This window comes from Saimiri boliviensis, chromosome 10 (genome assembly GCF_048565385.1).
Source record: "Saimiri boliviensis isolate mSaiBol1 chromosome 10, mSaiBol1.pri, whole genome shotgun sequence".
NCBI classification, from domain to species: domain Eukaryota; kingdom Metazoa; phylum Chordata; class Mammalia; order Primates; family Cebidae; genus Saimiri; species Saimiri boliviensis.
In genome coordinates this window covers 85,934,185-85,949,048 of record NC_133458.1, presented here as the reverse complement: position 1 = coordinate 85,949,048, position 14,864 = coordinate 85,934,185, and the positions used below count along the sequence as shown (strand labels likewise).

General features: G+C 40.7%; 1 pseudogene; it reads left to right on the top strand.

Moving 5' to 3' along the window:
- Positions 1-219: 219 nt before the first annotated feature.
- LOC101032307 (gamma-tubulin complex component 5-like) overlaps positions 220-14,864 on the top strand; it is a 35,975-nt pseudogene continuing 21,330 nt past the window's right edge.

Genomic DNA, 14,864 nt, shown 5'->3' with positions numbered 1-14,864 from the left:
ATATAATATATATATATATATTTTTTGAGACAGAGTCTCACTGTCGCCAGGCTGAAGTACAGTGGCGTTCAATCTCGGCTCACTGCAACTTCCCACTCCCTGGTTCAAGGGATTCTCCTGCTTCAGCCTCCCAAGTAGCTGGGATTACAGGTGTGCACCACCATGCCCAGCTAATTTTTGTATTTTTAGTAGAGACGGGATTTCACCAGCTTGGCCAGGATGGACTGGATCTCCTGGCCTTTTGATCCGCCCACCTTGGCCTCCCAAAGTGCTGGGATTACAGGCGTGAGCCACTGCGCCTGGCCTGTATTTTCTTATAGATCTTTTAAAGACAGCTTTATAATCATTTGTTTTACATTTTAGAATTTATGAAAAATTTGTCATTCATTCTGATCTAAGCAAAGCTGGAAGAGATTAACTGAGGAATTTCTAAATGCACTGCTTCCCAGCATAAAGGAAATAAAGGTATGCCTTCAATTATGAGATCTCCCTTGTGTATTTTACCGTTTTCTGTCTGATTATTGTCAGCTTGTTTCTGTTACTATTTAAACATTCTATTTTAGTATTATTCACTGGCTAACAGGATGTCCTGGAAAGTCACTTGAATATTGCCATCAAACCAGATATGCCTCAGTTTGTGATGAAAGAGCTTGTTCTTATTTAAATCATTTTTTCACCTCAGTCCTTATATGGAAAGAGCAATCAGAGATTGATACATGTAATGGCATTGTTTAAATATCTTGAAACTTTCAAATGGTTTCTCAGCACTTGGCAGTGACTGTAGATGCTTACAAAATGCCTGGTAGACTTTCATATTGTTTGGGGAATTCCCCAAGACCACCCTTTGGCACAGTGATTTGCTCAAAGTATTCACAGAACTCAAAAAAGCTATTATCCTCACTGTTAATGGTTGATTACAGTAAAAGGATACAGATTAAAATCATTAAAGGAGGCCACGGTGGTGGCTCATGCCTGCAGTATAGTCCCACCATTTTGGGAGGCTGAGGAAGGCGGATCTCAAGGTCAGGAGATCAAGACCATCTTGGCCAACGTGGTTAAACCCCATGTCTACTAAAAATACAAAGGATAGCTGGGTGTGGTGGCATGCACCTGTAGTCCCAGCTTCTCGGGAGGCGAGGCAGGAGAATAGCTTGAACCCTGGAGGCGGAAGTTGCAGTGAGCTGAGATCACGCCACTGCACTCTAGCCTGGCGACAGAGCGAGACTCCATCTCAAAAAAGAAAAAAAGTCATCAAAGGGAAGAAGTGCCTAGAGCAAAGTCTAGGAGAAGCTAGGCACACATGTCCAAATGTTCCTTCCCAGTGGAGTCACCTGGGGATGAACTTAAGTCTCTCAATAACAGTATATGACAACATGTGCGAAGGGTTGCCCCTCCAGGGCCCATCAACTGAGCCTTTGTGACCAGCATTTTTATTGGGGGTGGGTCACATAAGCAAGCAGCACCTTTGTGGCTGACCTTAGCTACTCAGTCTCTAGCCTCCTAGAGGTTAAACTGAGGATGGCAAGCATATGGAAACAGCTGTGGGTTCCTGAATATGGTGGGACCACATTCCATTGCTCTGCTGTGGCACATTTTTAGTAGAGACGGGTTTCACCATGCTGGCCAGTCTGATCTTGAACTGCTGACCTCAAGTGATCTGCCCATCTTGGCGTCCAAAAGTGTTGGGATTACAGGCATGAGCCACCCTGGCCTGCTCTATTGATGCATTTTCTTTTCTTTTCTTTTCTTTTTTTTTTTTTTTTTTTTGAGACGGAGTTTTGCTCTTCTTGTCCAGGCTGGAGTGCAATAGCGCAATCTCGGCTCAACGCAATCTCCGCCTCCTGGGTTCAGGCAATTCTCCTGCCTCAGCCTCCTGAGTAGCTGGGATTACAGGCACGTGCCACCATGTCCAGCTAATTTTTTGTATTTTTAGTAGAGACGGCGTTTCACCATGTTGGCGAGGATGGTCTCGATCTCTTGACCTCGTGCTCCACCCGCCTCGGCCTCCCAAAGTGCTGGGATTACAGGCGTGAGCTTCCGTGCCCGGCTTCTATTGATACGTTTTCAAGCTCACAGATTGCTTTCACAGCCATTCCAGTCTACTGGATGAGCCCATCAAAAGCATTCTTCATTTCTGACACCTTGTTTTTCATGTGGAACACTTCGATCCTTTCTTGGAGTTTCCATCTCTCCACTTAGAGTACTCATCCGTTCTTCCTTGTTATCCACATTTTTTATTAGAACCCTTAGTATATTAATCATAGTTGTTTTCAGTTCCTGGTTAGATAATTCCAACATTCCTGCCATATCTGGGTCTGGTTTGGATGCTTGCTCTGTCTCTTCTGACATACTGTGTTGCGTGGCCATTGTTGTCTACCTGGACACCTGAGTCCAGGATTCCGGGGCTTTTATATGGAGGCTTGTCTCTTAGGCATTGTACCTGTGTGTCTAACCACAATTACTGAAGTTCCAGAGCCTTCAAAGGAAAGCAAGTATTCACCTTCAGTCACACTGTTTGCACAGACTATCTGAACAGAGTAGTACAACATGGTTCAAGATCTGAGCATACAGAACACTTTTGCCAGTTCACATATTTCAAGAGCACAGTTACCACAAGCTGGCCAAAGCTTATTCATGAAAATAAGCCCTTCTGGGGGACATTGAAGGCTTCAGCAACTCAGGCTTGCTGAGTTACCACTTTCCTGCACAGCTCAGCTAATATCCCAGTTCATAAATCAATCATATAAATAAGAAAAGACTGCTAATCAAATAGAAATTTGAACAAAGGAGAGTCATACCCAATGAAGAAAAATCAAGAATTTTAAGCTTATGGAAAAGTGCCTGTCATTTCATAAGATAAGATAAATGCAAATTAAAGCAACACAGATAACATTTTTCACTGACCTGATTAATAAAAGGTGTGGGAAACAGGTCGTTTTATATGTATGTATATTTATATTATCTGTAAGGAGGGTATTTTGACATTAGTTCTCAAAATTTCAAATGCAAACACTCTGACTTAGCATTTCTCTTTTAGGGATTTATCATATAGATAAACTCTCATGAAACAACATAAGTGCGATAGTGAAAGATAGGTGAAAAATCTAAATGTCATTAATAGGGGACTGGTTAAATAAAATATGGTACATCTGAGTTACACTATTGGACGTGTGTGAGCTTCATGATATATAACCTATTGCCACAGGAGAATAATTTTTAACCATAATGTTACACTCCAAAGACATTTCTTTCATTTTAGAAATAAAAGCTCTCATCCGCTCAGATCTTATACTTGTTAGAAATGTAGAACTCAGCCGGGCGCGGTGGCTCAAGCCTGTAATCCCAGCACTTTAGGAGGCTGAGGCGGGTGGATCACGAGGTCGAGAGATCGAGACCATCCTGGTCAACATGGTGAAACCCCGTCTCTACTAAAGATACAAAAAAATTAGCTGGGCATGGTGGCACGTGCCTGTAATCCCAGCTACTCAGGAGGCTGAGGCAGGAGAATTGCCTGAGCCCAGGAGGCGGAGGTTGCGGTGAGCCGAGATCGCGCCATTGTACTCCAGCCTGGGTAACAAGAGCGAAACTCCGTCTCAAAAAAAAAAAAAAAAAAAAAAAAAAAAAAAAAAGAAATGTAGAACTCAGACTTCAGATGGCTTTGAGTTTTCTCATGTGTATGCATTTGAGCTGTGAAAAAGTTTGAAGGTTAGGAATTATTTAGGTATAACTCATGTTTTCTCAAACCAGGAAAAAACTTGGGGATGTAACTGTCACAGAGTTGTCTTTACTCAATCTAGTGTAGAAAGCGTTTCCCAACTTCCGAGATTCATGTTCTTCATTTTTTTGTTCTACAGACAGATGCACATTATTCCATACTGTCACTTCTTCTGTGTCTGTCAGATTCTCTTTCAAACAGCAATGATGTGGAGACACCAAGAGATAAAGAAGTGGGTACATTCCTTAACATATGAGAAGTAAAAGAGAAATTGTTTGATTATTTCGTTACCAAATATTGAGTTTTATTGAAACGTATAAAAATCTGTGAAACTGAAGTATTTCTATTGTTTTGGATGTTATCACAATTGTAAACTTTTATGTAAAATGCAGTCAGCCCTCTATATCCTTAGGTTCCAAACTCACAGAGTCAACCAGCTGTAGATCAAAAATATTAAAAACAATAATACAACAATCTAATGTACATTTTTTAAACGATTTACATGGCATTTACATGGTATTATAAGTAATCTAGAGATTATTTAAAGTACACAGGAAGGTGCATTTAGGTTATATGCACATAGTACACCGTTTTCTATCAACCTTGAGCATTGTGGAGGGTGTAGTACCTCCTGGAATCAATTCCCCTCCGATATTGAGGGATGACTGTATTTATTCTAACTTTACAAACTACCTTCAGATATAGAAAGAGAACTGTCACCTTGCAGAATGAGTTAATTAAAATGTTAAATGTTTTAGACTATCAATTTAATAAATGTTTCAATATTGTTAAATTTTTATCTGACTGTATTTTGAGTCTTGTTAGTCTTTTTTCTTGTAGTTTTGAGATTTTTTTCAAAGATAATAAAGCTGGTAAAGTTCCTCTGTCACATTCTAGGAAAGAAAGATGATTTTGACTGGGGAAAATAATTGATGGAAGGTGAAGAAATGGACATTGGTCCAGACATGGACATACCAGTAAGTGACAGTACTTTTGCTATTAAAAATTTAAATACTCAACAGGTGATTGAGATGATTTTAATACATCTTCCCACCCTAGGTCAACTTAGCTAAAACAGGAACATTTATTATGGAAGCCTGGTTAGGATTTTGCACCAAATCACTAGTATTAAGAAGTTAAAAGGGCTGGGCATGGTGGCTTACACCTATAATCTCAGCACTTTGAGAGGCTGAGGAGGGAGGATTGCTTGAGCTTAGGAATTTGAGAACAGCCTGGGCAACATAGCAAGGTCTTAGGTCTATTTTTTAAGAATAAATTTTAGGCCGAGTGCGGTGGCTCACACCTGTAATCCCAGCACTGTGGGAGGCCGAGGCGGGTGGATCATGAGGTAAAGAGATCGAGACCGTCCTGGTCAACATGGTGAAACCCCGTCTCTACTGAAAATACAAAAAATTAGCTGGGCATGGTGACGTGTGCCTGTAATTCCAGCTACTCAGGAGGCTGAGGCAGGAGAATTGCCTGAACCCAGGAGGTGGAGGTTGCCGTGAGCCAAAATCACGCCATTGCACTCCAGCCTGGGTAACAAGAGTGAAACTCCGTCTCAAAAAAAAAAAAAAATTTTAGGCTGGGCACAGTGGCTCATGCCTGTAATCCCAGCACTTTGGGATTACCCACTCCAGCCTGGGTAACAAGGGCGAAACTCCGTCTCAAAAAAAAAAAAAAAAAAAAAGTCTAGTTGCAGAAAAAAGTCTAGTTGCAGAAATATGGAGGAATTGTCATAAATACTGCAGTGCCCAGATCTCTCTGCCCTATTTCCTTCAAGACTCAAGGACATAGGCCGGGCACGGTGGCTCAAGCCTGTAATCCCAGCACTTTGGGAGGCCGAGGCGGGTGGATCACGAGGTCAAGAGATCGCGACCATCCAGGTCAACATGGTGAAACCCCATCTCTACTAAAAATACAAAAAATCAGCTGGACATGGTGGTGTGTGCCTGTAATCCCAGCTACTCAGGAGGTTGAGGCAGGAGAATTGCCTGAACCCAGGAGGCGGAGGTTGCGGTGAGCTGAGATAGAGCCATTGCACTCCAGCCTGGGTAACAAGAGTGAAACTCCATCTCAAAATAAATAAATAAATAAATAAAATAAATTTTAAATAAAGATGTTGTTTGGGCACAGTGGCTCACACCTGTAATCCCAGCTCCCACCTTGGTTTGTGAGACCAAGGCAGGTAGATCGCTTGAGGCCAGAAGTTCCAGAGAAGCCTGGGCAATATAGCGAAACCCCATCTACTAAAAATACAAAAAATTAGCTGTACATGGTGGCACACACCTGTAATCACATCTACTTGGGAGGCTCAGGCACGAGAATCTCTGCAACCCAGGAGGTCGAGGTTGCAGTGAGCTGAGATCATGCCATTGCACGTTGTCACCCAGGTGGCAAAGTGAGAGACTGTCTCAAAAAAAGAAAAAAAAATAAGTTAAAAGGGTTGAGTATAAGTATCTCTTAAGGAGCGCTGATCTTGGGACTTTTTGCCACCAAAAATAATTCCATTCCTTATTGTTTCAATGTTATAGAAAAAAAGAAAAAGTACTAATTGTGTTTCCATTCCTATAATGGGCACTTCCAAGAGATTTAGGAAAAAAAAATTGATTAGGTTTTTGTTTTTCTGTTCCATGTTGCTTCAAAGTTTTTGCTTTTCTTCAAAATCTTCTTGGTCTTTTAATATAAATAGCTTAAAGTGTTATACTCTGTAAGGTTAAAGTGTAGTTTTTTTTAAAATCAGAATTGGTCTGAAGAAAGTGACGAGGAAAATGATCAACAGCCCTTAAGCAGAGGACTCTGGAATTCAGGTAGACAGGACACCGTTAGAAGAACAAGATCACAACAGAAAACTGGGTCCTTGTATCAGTTGGAAAGGTAGGTACAGTGTGTTGTGAGGTGCTGGCATTTGCTAATAGACAAATTCCCCAGAAGAAAAGGCAAGCTTGAGATGAGTTCGATGTGATCAAGGTATCGGCTAAGTGTTATCATCTTTATAAAACCAATTTTTGAAACCATTAGTAATCCTTTCTGTCTGATGCTTAAGTAGTAGTACTGTTAATTATTTCATGCAGAGTGTAATTTTGTAATATTTTTCCTGTAGTTCTGACAACTTTCTTAGGCCTAAATGTTTCCATTTTTTTTTTTATTGGAGAAGGACTGATTTTGCTTAGATTGTGCCACTGCACTCCAGCAACAGAGCGAGACCTTGTCTAAAAAAAAAATTAAAATAAAAAACGATAAGAGAGGATATCCACAGATTATATGTAAACACTATGCCATTTTTTATCAGGGACTTGAGCACCTACAGATTTTGGTGTCTGCAGCATTCCTGCAATCAATCCCTGGTTGATACTGAAGGACAGCTGTATTTATTCCAGACTTTCTAATCTGTGCTCTTGGTGTCAGTGTGACCTGGAAACAGACACTGTTATGGTTGTGGCTTTATAATATTATGTCTTAATACATAGATGGCAGGTTTCCTCTCAGCTACTTGGGAGGCTGAAGCAGGAGAATCACTTTGCTCTGTTTTTTTTTTTTTTTTGGAGACAGGGTCTCACTCTGTTGCCCAGGCTAGAGCACAGTGGCACAATCTCACCTCACTGCAGCCTTTGACTCCTGGGTTCAAGCAGTCCTCCCACCTCAGCCTCCTAAGTAGCTGGAACCACAGGCAAGTGCCAGCACACCAAGCTATTTTTTTGTAGAGACAGGGTTTCACCATGTGGCCCAGGCTAGTCTCCAACTCCTGTACTCAAACAATTCACCCGCCTCTGCCTCCCAAAGTGCTGGGATTATAGGTATAAGCTACTGTACCCAGCCCACTCTGCTTTTTTTTTTTTTTCTCCCCTTTCAGCTTCCCCAGGTAGCTGGGATTACAGACATACACCACCACACTCAGCTAATTTTTATATTATTAGCAGAGACGGGGTTTCTCCATGTTGACCAGGCTGGTCTTGAATTTCTGACCTCAACTGATCTACTTGCCTCTCCCTCCCAAAGTGTGGGGATTACAGGTGTGAACCACTGAACCCAGCCCACTTAGTTCTTTTTCAAAATGGGCTTAACTATTTGTCAACTTTTATTCCTCCATAGACATTTTAGAAGCAAGTTGGTAAACTTAAAAAAAAAAAAAAAAAAAAGGCCCACCTGGCTCATGCCTATAACCCCAGCACTTTGGGAGGCCGAGGTGGGTGGATCACTTGAGGTCAGGAGTTTGAGACCAGCCTGACCAACATAGTGAAACCCCTTGTCTACTAAAAATACAAAATTAGCTGTACATGGTGGTGCATACCTGTAATCCCAGTTACTTGGGAGGCTGAGGCAGGCGAATCACTTGAACCTGTCAGGCAGAGGATGCAGTGAGCCAAGATCATGCCATTATACTCATCCTGGGCAACAAGAACAAAACTCCATCTCAAAAAAGAAAAAAATCCAGATGGAATTTTTATTGGGATTGCAGAGAATTTATAGATCTAACTTGGGGAAGTTTGATTGCCTTAACATGTTAATTTCTACATTTATCGTAATTCTTTAACTTTTACTAGATTTTCTTTTTGAAGCTCTCAAGTGTTCAGTTGTTAATTTCTACATCTGTGACAGTTTTTATTTTTGTAAATGATACTTCCTTTGTTTATTCCTGATGTACAGGAAATAATACTGGTTTCTGTAAGTTGTCCTTATATGCAGCCTTTTTGTTGAATTCTGATATGAATCATAATATATTGTTGATTCCATTTGGTTTCTTTTATAGATGATTAGTGTCATCCGCACATACTGGTTTTTATGTGCAAATATGGTTTTAGTGTCATCTGCTAAAATTGGTTTTTAGTGTCATCTGCAAATATGGTCTTACCTCCTCCTACTAGTTCTTATGCCTGTGTCTTCTCTGTGATGTGGTGATCGAATCTCTTTTCTGGCCCAGCAGCCTAGCCCTCTATTCCGTAGCAGAAGCAATAGCTCATAGGAGTGGACTTCCTGGGCAACTAGGTCACATCCTAAGGGGGGTTATGCCTGAAACTCTTCCTTTAAGTGTGATGATTGTTTGTTATCAGTTCAGGGTATATAGCCTTTATCAAATTAAGACAATTTCCTTCTATTCCTTTTTTTCTACAAGTCTTTAATCATAAATAATTGTTGAATTTTTATTAAATGCTATTATTTATCTGTGAGATAATCTCATAACTGTTCTGTTTTATCCTAATAATACATTGATAGACTTTCTGATATCGAATTATCCTTGAATTCCTCACCTAAACTTGTTTGATCATGTTACTTTTTAGTACATTATTACATTGGGTTCAATTTTGGATTCACTTTTTTTTTTTTTTTTGAGATGGAGTTTCGCTCTTGTTACCCAGGCTGGAGTGCAACGGCGCGATCTCGGCTCACCGCAACCTCCGCCTCCTGGGCTCAGGCAATTCTCCTGCCTCAGCCTCCTGAGTAGCTGGGATTACAGGCACGTGCCACCATGCCCAGCTAATTTTTTGTATCTTTAGTAGAGACGGGGTTTCACCATGTTGACCGGGATGGTCTCGATCTCTCGACCTCGTGATCCACCCGCCTCAGCCTCCCAAAGTGCTGGGATTACAGGCTTGAGCCACCGCGCCCGGCTTTTTTTTTTTTTTTAAGATAGGGTCCTGCTCTGTCACCCAGGCTGGAGTGCAGTAGCATGATCACAGCTCACTCCAGCCTCAACCTCCTGGGCTCAAGCTGTCCTCCACCTCAACCTCCTAAGAAGCAGGGACTTCAGGTGCATACCACCTCACCCAGCTTTTTTTTTTTTTTTTTTTTTTTTTTTTTTTTTTTTTAAGATGAGGTTTCACTATGTTAGAGAGCAGCCCAGGCTGAGATTACAGGTGTTAGCCACTGAGCCCAGCAGGTTAGCTTTTTTAATGTAGGATTTTTCATCTTTATACTTTGATGAATTACATTTATCATGTCTTTATCTGGTTTAAGTGTCACTGTTATATTAGCCTCATAAAATGTCAGGTGGCTTTCTCTTTTTCTGCTTTTTCAAATGACCCATGTAAGATAGACACCATCTAATCCTCTAAAATGTATCATCAGTGCTGAGGCTTTGGGAGTGGTTGGGAAGGTCTTTGGTTACCATTTGAATTTCCTTAATCATTATTGGACTATTAACATGTACCATTTATATCTTTTTATGTGTGGGACAAATTTTTTTTAACCTTCTAGTCAATTACATGAATTAAATTTAGTATGTTTCTTTCTAAATGTTTTGCTAGTCTTGAACTCCTGGACTGAAGTGATCATTCCACCCTCGTTTCCCAAATGGTTGGGATTATACGCGTGAGCCATAGAACCTGCTGATATATGTGGTTTAAAATAAATGATCATATATACGTAAATGTTGTTAGGAAGTGTTACTTTTGTTTTTTTTTTTTTGAGACAGAGTGTCGCTCTTGTTACCCAGGCTGGAGTGCAATGGCACGATCTCGGCTGACCGCAACCTCCGCCTCCTGGATTCAGGCAATTCTCCTGCCTCAGCCTCCTGAGTAGCTGGGACTACAGGCACGCGCCACCATGCCCAGCTAATTTTTTGTATTTTTAGTAGAGACGGGGTTTCATCACGTTGACCAGGATGGTCTCGATCTCTCAACCTCGTGATCCACCCGCCTCGGCCTCCCAAAGTGCTGGGATTACAGGCTTGAGCCACCACGCCCGGCTAGCTGTTACTTTTAAAAAGCCATTTTCAACTATACATTTGAATGGATCTCTAAGTCCCGGTATTGTGACCCAGTATTTATTGTTGTTGTTACTGTTGTTTATTATTATAACTCAAACTTACTACATTTCTTTCAAGCAGATGAGCCCGATGACCAAAGCTGGCTGGAACATCATGTACTGGACAGCCAGGCCCTCCCAGTTTCCTCATAGCTTACATTTGCACTCCAATTTAGCTGCTGTCTGGTAAGAAGCTAAAGTTTTCATTTAATGTGATAATAGAAAAAACTTTGATGTTTAAACATTTGGCTTTGATTTGTGACTTCAATTCTTCCCTGAAATTTAAATTTGTTTTGGTTTTGACAATTTTTTTTTTTTTGAGACGGAGTTTAGCTCTTGTTACCCAGGCTGGAGTGCCATGGCGCGATCCCGGCTCACTGCAACCTCTGCCTCCTGGGTTCAGGCAATTCTCCTGCCTCAGCCTCCTGAGTAGCTGGGACTACAGGCATGCGCCACTATGCCCAGCTAATTTTTTTTTTTTTTGTATTTTTAGTAGAGACAGGGTTTCACCATGTTGACCAGGATGGTCTCGATCTCTTGACCTCGTGATCCACCTGCCTCAGCCTCCCAAAGTGCTGGGATTATACAGGCTCGAGCCACTGCGCCTGGCTCAATTTTTTTTTTTTTTTTTTTTTTTTTTTTTGAGCACAGTCTTACTCTAGTTGCCCAGGCTGTAGTGCAGTGGTGATAACTCTCTGCAGTCTTCACCTCAGCCAACTAATTTTTTTTTTTTTTTTTTTGAGACGGAGTTTCACTTTTGTTACCCAGGCTGGAGTGCAATGGCATGATTTTGGCTCACCACAACCTCCGCCTCCTGGGTTCAAGCACTTCTCCTGCCTCAGCCTCCCAAGTAGCTGGGACTACAGGCACGCACCACCATGCCCAGCTAATTTTTGTATTTTTAGTAGAGATGGGGTTTCACCTTGTTGACCAGGATGGTCTCGATCTCTTGACCTTGTGATCCACCCACCTCGGCCTCCCAAAGTGCTGGGATTACGGGCTTGAGCCACCACGCCCAGCCAAATTTTTTATTTTTTATTTATTTTTGGCAATTGGAGAGTAGGTCTTGCTCTGTCACCTGTCTGGAGTGCAGTGGCATAATCGTGGTTCACTGCAGCCTCGGCCTCCTGGATTCCAGCAGTTCTCATGCTTCAGCCTCCCAGGTAGCTGGGATTATAGGCACACACCAGCACACCCAGCTAATTTTTCTATTTTTAATAGAGATGGGGTTTCACATGTTGGCCAGGCTGGTCTCGAAGTACTGTCCACAAGTGATCCACTTGCCTTGGCCTCCCTAAGTGCTGCAATTACAAGCGTGAGCCAGCACACCTGGCCAGTGTTGAAAATTCTAGTCGAATAGTTTTTGATTATTTAATTGCTACTGAAAATCATTAAATTATAGTATTATTTAATTATAATCTGTATTTCGATTTTTTTCACTTCAAGGAAAATGGATTGGTATATATTAGAGCATTATTTGATTTCTGTTTTGGTATACTCACTATAAAAATAGACATATTGTTTTCCAGAAAACAGCATCACATAGTTGTAAACATTTGCCTAAATTAGCAATAAACATAACAATTGCAATTGTTCTGAAAGTGTTTCTCAGGATTTTGAGTGATGTGAAAATAGGGGAGGCATTTGAGCCGTTTATTATGTGTACTTGCTAATTGATAGCCAGTTAAGATTAGCACTAAATTGTGAATATTCTTTGAGATAAGTTATTTACTTACTTAGAAACCTTTCTGTTGACATTTATCTTTGCTGTCTCATAGGGACGAACGCTTGTACAGCAGTGATCCATTGTATGTTCCAGATGACAGGGTTTTGGTTACTGAGACTCAGGTTATTCGGGAAACGCTGTGATAAGATATATTCACTTAATTAATAGTCTTTATTTATGATGCTTGATTACTGAGAAGCAAAAGTTTTATTAAAGGAAACTGTTAAAGCATTTTCACATGCAAACTAGAAATAGACCGTTAGGTGTCAAGTTCAGACCAGATTTGACTGTGGAGATTGAGAGATTTTGACATGTTTACTTCTTATTTTAAATAGTTTAGCATATGATTTACTTAGATTAGTCCATTGCTTCTTTAACACTTGAGTTCAAAGCAAGGTTTACTACTATTCCTAATGGGCAGAGAGTATCAGTGAGGGCCTGTAACCGTACCTGGAAGCCAGGACTCTAATGCAGCATGTGGTGCTGTTACTATTAAAATGCCAGGTCCTGGTGCTCTCACCATTAAATATGATATTGATGTGCTGGCCTTCTTAGAAATAGGAAGATCTCTTGGGTCATCTAGTATATGGGGGAGATGCTTTGACAATATGTCTTGGATTTCTCTCTCAGACAATGTTGAAATATCTTGAGTCGTAAGGTAATCAGATGAAAAGATTGATGTCTTCCATTTTCTTATCATCTGACCTTATTACCCCTTAATTCTGAATATTTAATAAAAATTTCCTGAAGTGGGGCATGGTGGCTCACACCTATAATCCCAGCATTATAGGAGGCCAAGAGGGGGTGGATCACTTGAGATCAGGAGTTCAAGACCAGCCTAGGCAACGTGGTGAAACCCCCATCTCTACAAAAAATGCAAAAATTAGCCAGGCATGGTGACATTTCCCTGTAGCCCCAGCCATTCAGGAGGCCAAGGCTGCAGAATCACTTGAACCCAGTAGATTGAGGCTGCAATGAGCTGTGATCGCTGCTGGACTCCAGCCTGGGTGACAAAGTGAGACCCTGTAAAAAAACAAAACAAAAATATTTTTTTCTGGGCATACTGTCATGAATTTTTTTCTAGACCTAAAGTACACTCATCTTTTTTTTTTTTTTAATCTAATTTCAGGTTACTTTCAGGAGTGAAAAAGCTCTTTATATTTCAGCTGATAGATGGAAAAGTAACTGTGAGAAACAATACTATGGTAACTCATTTAACACGTGTAAGTTATTTATATTTATTGTTATTTAAGAAGTAATAGGATTTATGTAAACTGTGGTAATATAATTTTAGAACATTTTGCAATATTGAAATTAACTATAATTGAATTTGTTTGTGCTTCCTTATGTAAAAAAGATTAATTTAAAACTATTTAAAGGCCAGGCGCGGTGGCTCAAGCTTGTAATCCCAGCACTTTGGGAGGCCAAGGTGGGTGGATCACGAGGTCAAGAGATCGAGACCATCCTGGTCAAGATGGTGAAACCCCGTCTTTACTAAAAATACAAAAAATTAGCTGGGCTTGGTGGCACGTGCCTGTAATCTCAGCTACTCAGGAGGCTGAGGCGGGAGAATTGCCTGAACCCAGGAGGCGGAGTTTGCGGTGAGCCACAATCGCGCCATTGCACTCCAGCCTGGGTAACAAGCGAAACTCTGTCTCAAAAAAAAAAAAAAAAAAAAAGAAAACTATTTAATATCCAGGCCAGGCACGGTGGCCTGTAATCCCAGAACTTTGGGAGGCCGAGGTGGGTGGATCACAAGGTCAGGAATTTGAGACCGGCCTTGCCAAGATGGTGAAACCCTGTCTCTACTAAAAAATATAAAAATTAGCCAGGCGCAGTGGCAGGCACCTGTAATCCCAGCTACTCGGGAGGCTGAGGCAAGACAATCTCTTGAACCCGGGAGGCAGAGGTTGCAGTGAGCTGAGATCATGCCACTGCACTCTAGCCTGGGTGACAGAGCAAGACTCCATCTCAAAAATAAATAAATATTTAATATCCAAAAAGAAAAATTGAGTTGTGCATCTTTACAGTACTTAAGAGAATTCCTTAATATTCTTTGGGACATATTTAATTTCAATTTGTATTTTATGCTGTTTAGATCTGTCATTCTGTATTGCAAAAGCTATATACTGTAATTTTTTTTGCCTTAAGTAGATTACCTTATGTGTATTTTTTAAAAATATAAGCCATAATTCTCTAGTCTGTTGAAATTAATGCTCACTCTTTTTCCTTTGTGTATAAAACTATTCATCATTTTATGACTTTGTCTTCTACTAAACATACTGTTTAAAAGAATTGTAAAAGAAATATTTTACAGTGAGAGGGAAATGAATTTGAATGTTTACAGAAGATCACCTTTGAATAATTGCAGTTTGCTTCTGTCATAGAGCTGTTTACGATCTGTGCTGGAACAAATAGCAGCGTATGGCCAGGTTGTATTTCGACTCCAGGAGTTCATTGATGACATCATGGGACACAGTTCCGAAAGCATGCTGCTTGGAAGTGGGTCTGTTCCTAGGAAGTCACCTGAAGCTCCCTTTAGAACCTACCAGGCTTTCATGTGGGCCCTGTACAAATACTTCATTAGTTTCAAAGAGGAACTTGCAGAAATTGAGAAGTGCATCATCAATAATGGTATGAAATGTTCTTCAGTTTTACTCATATTACACATAACTCATA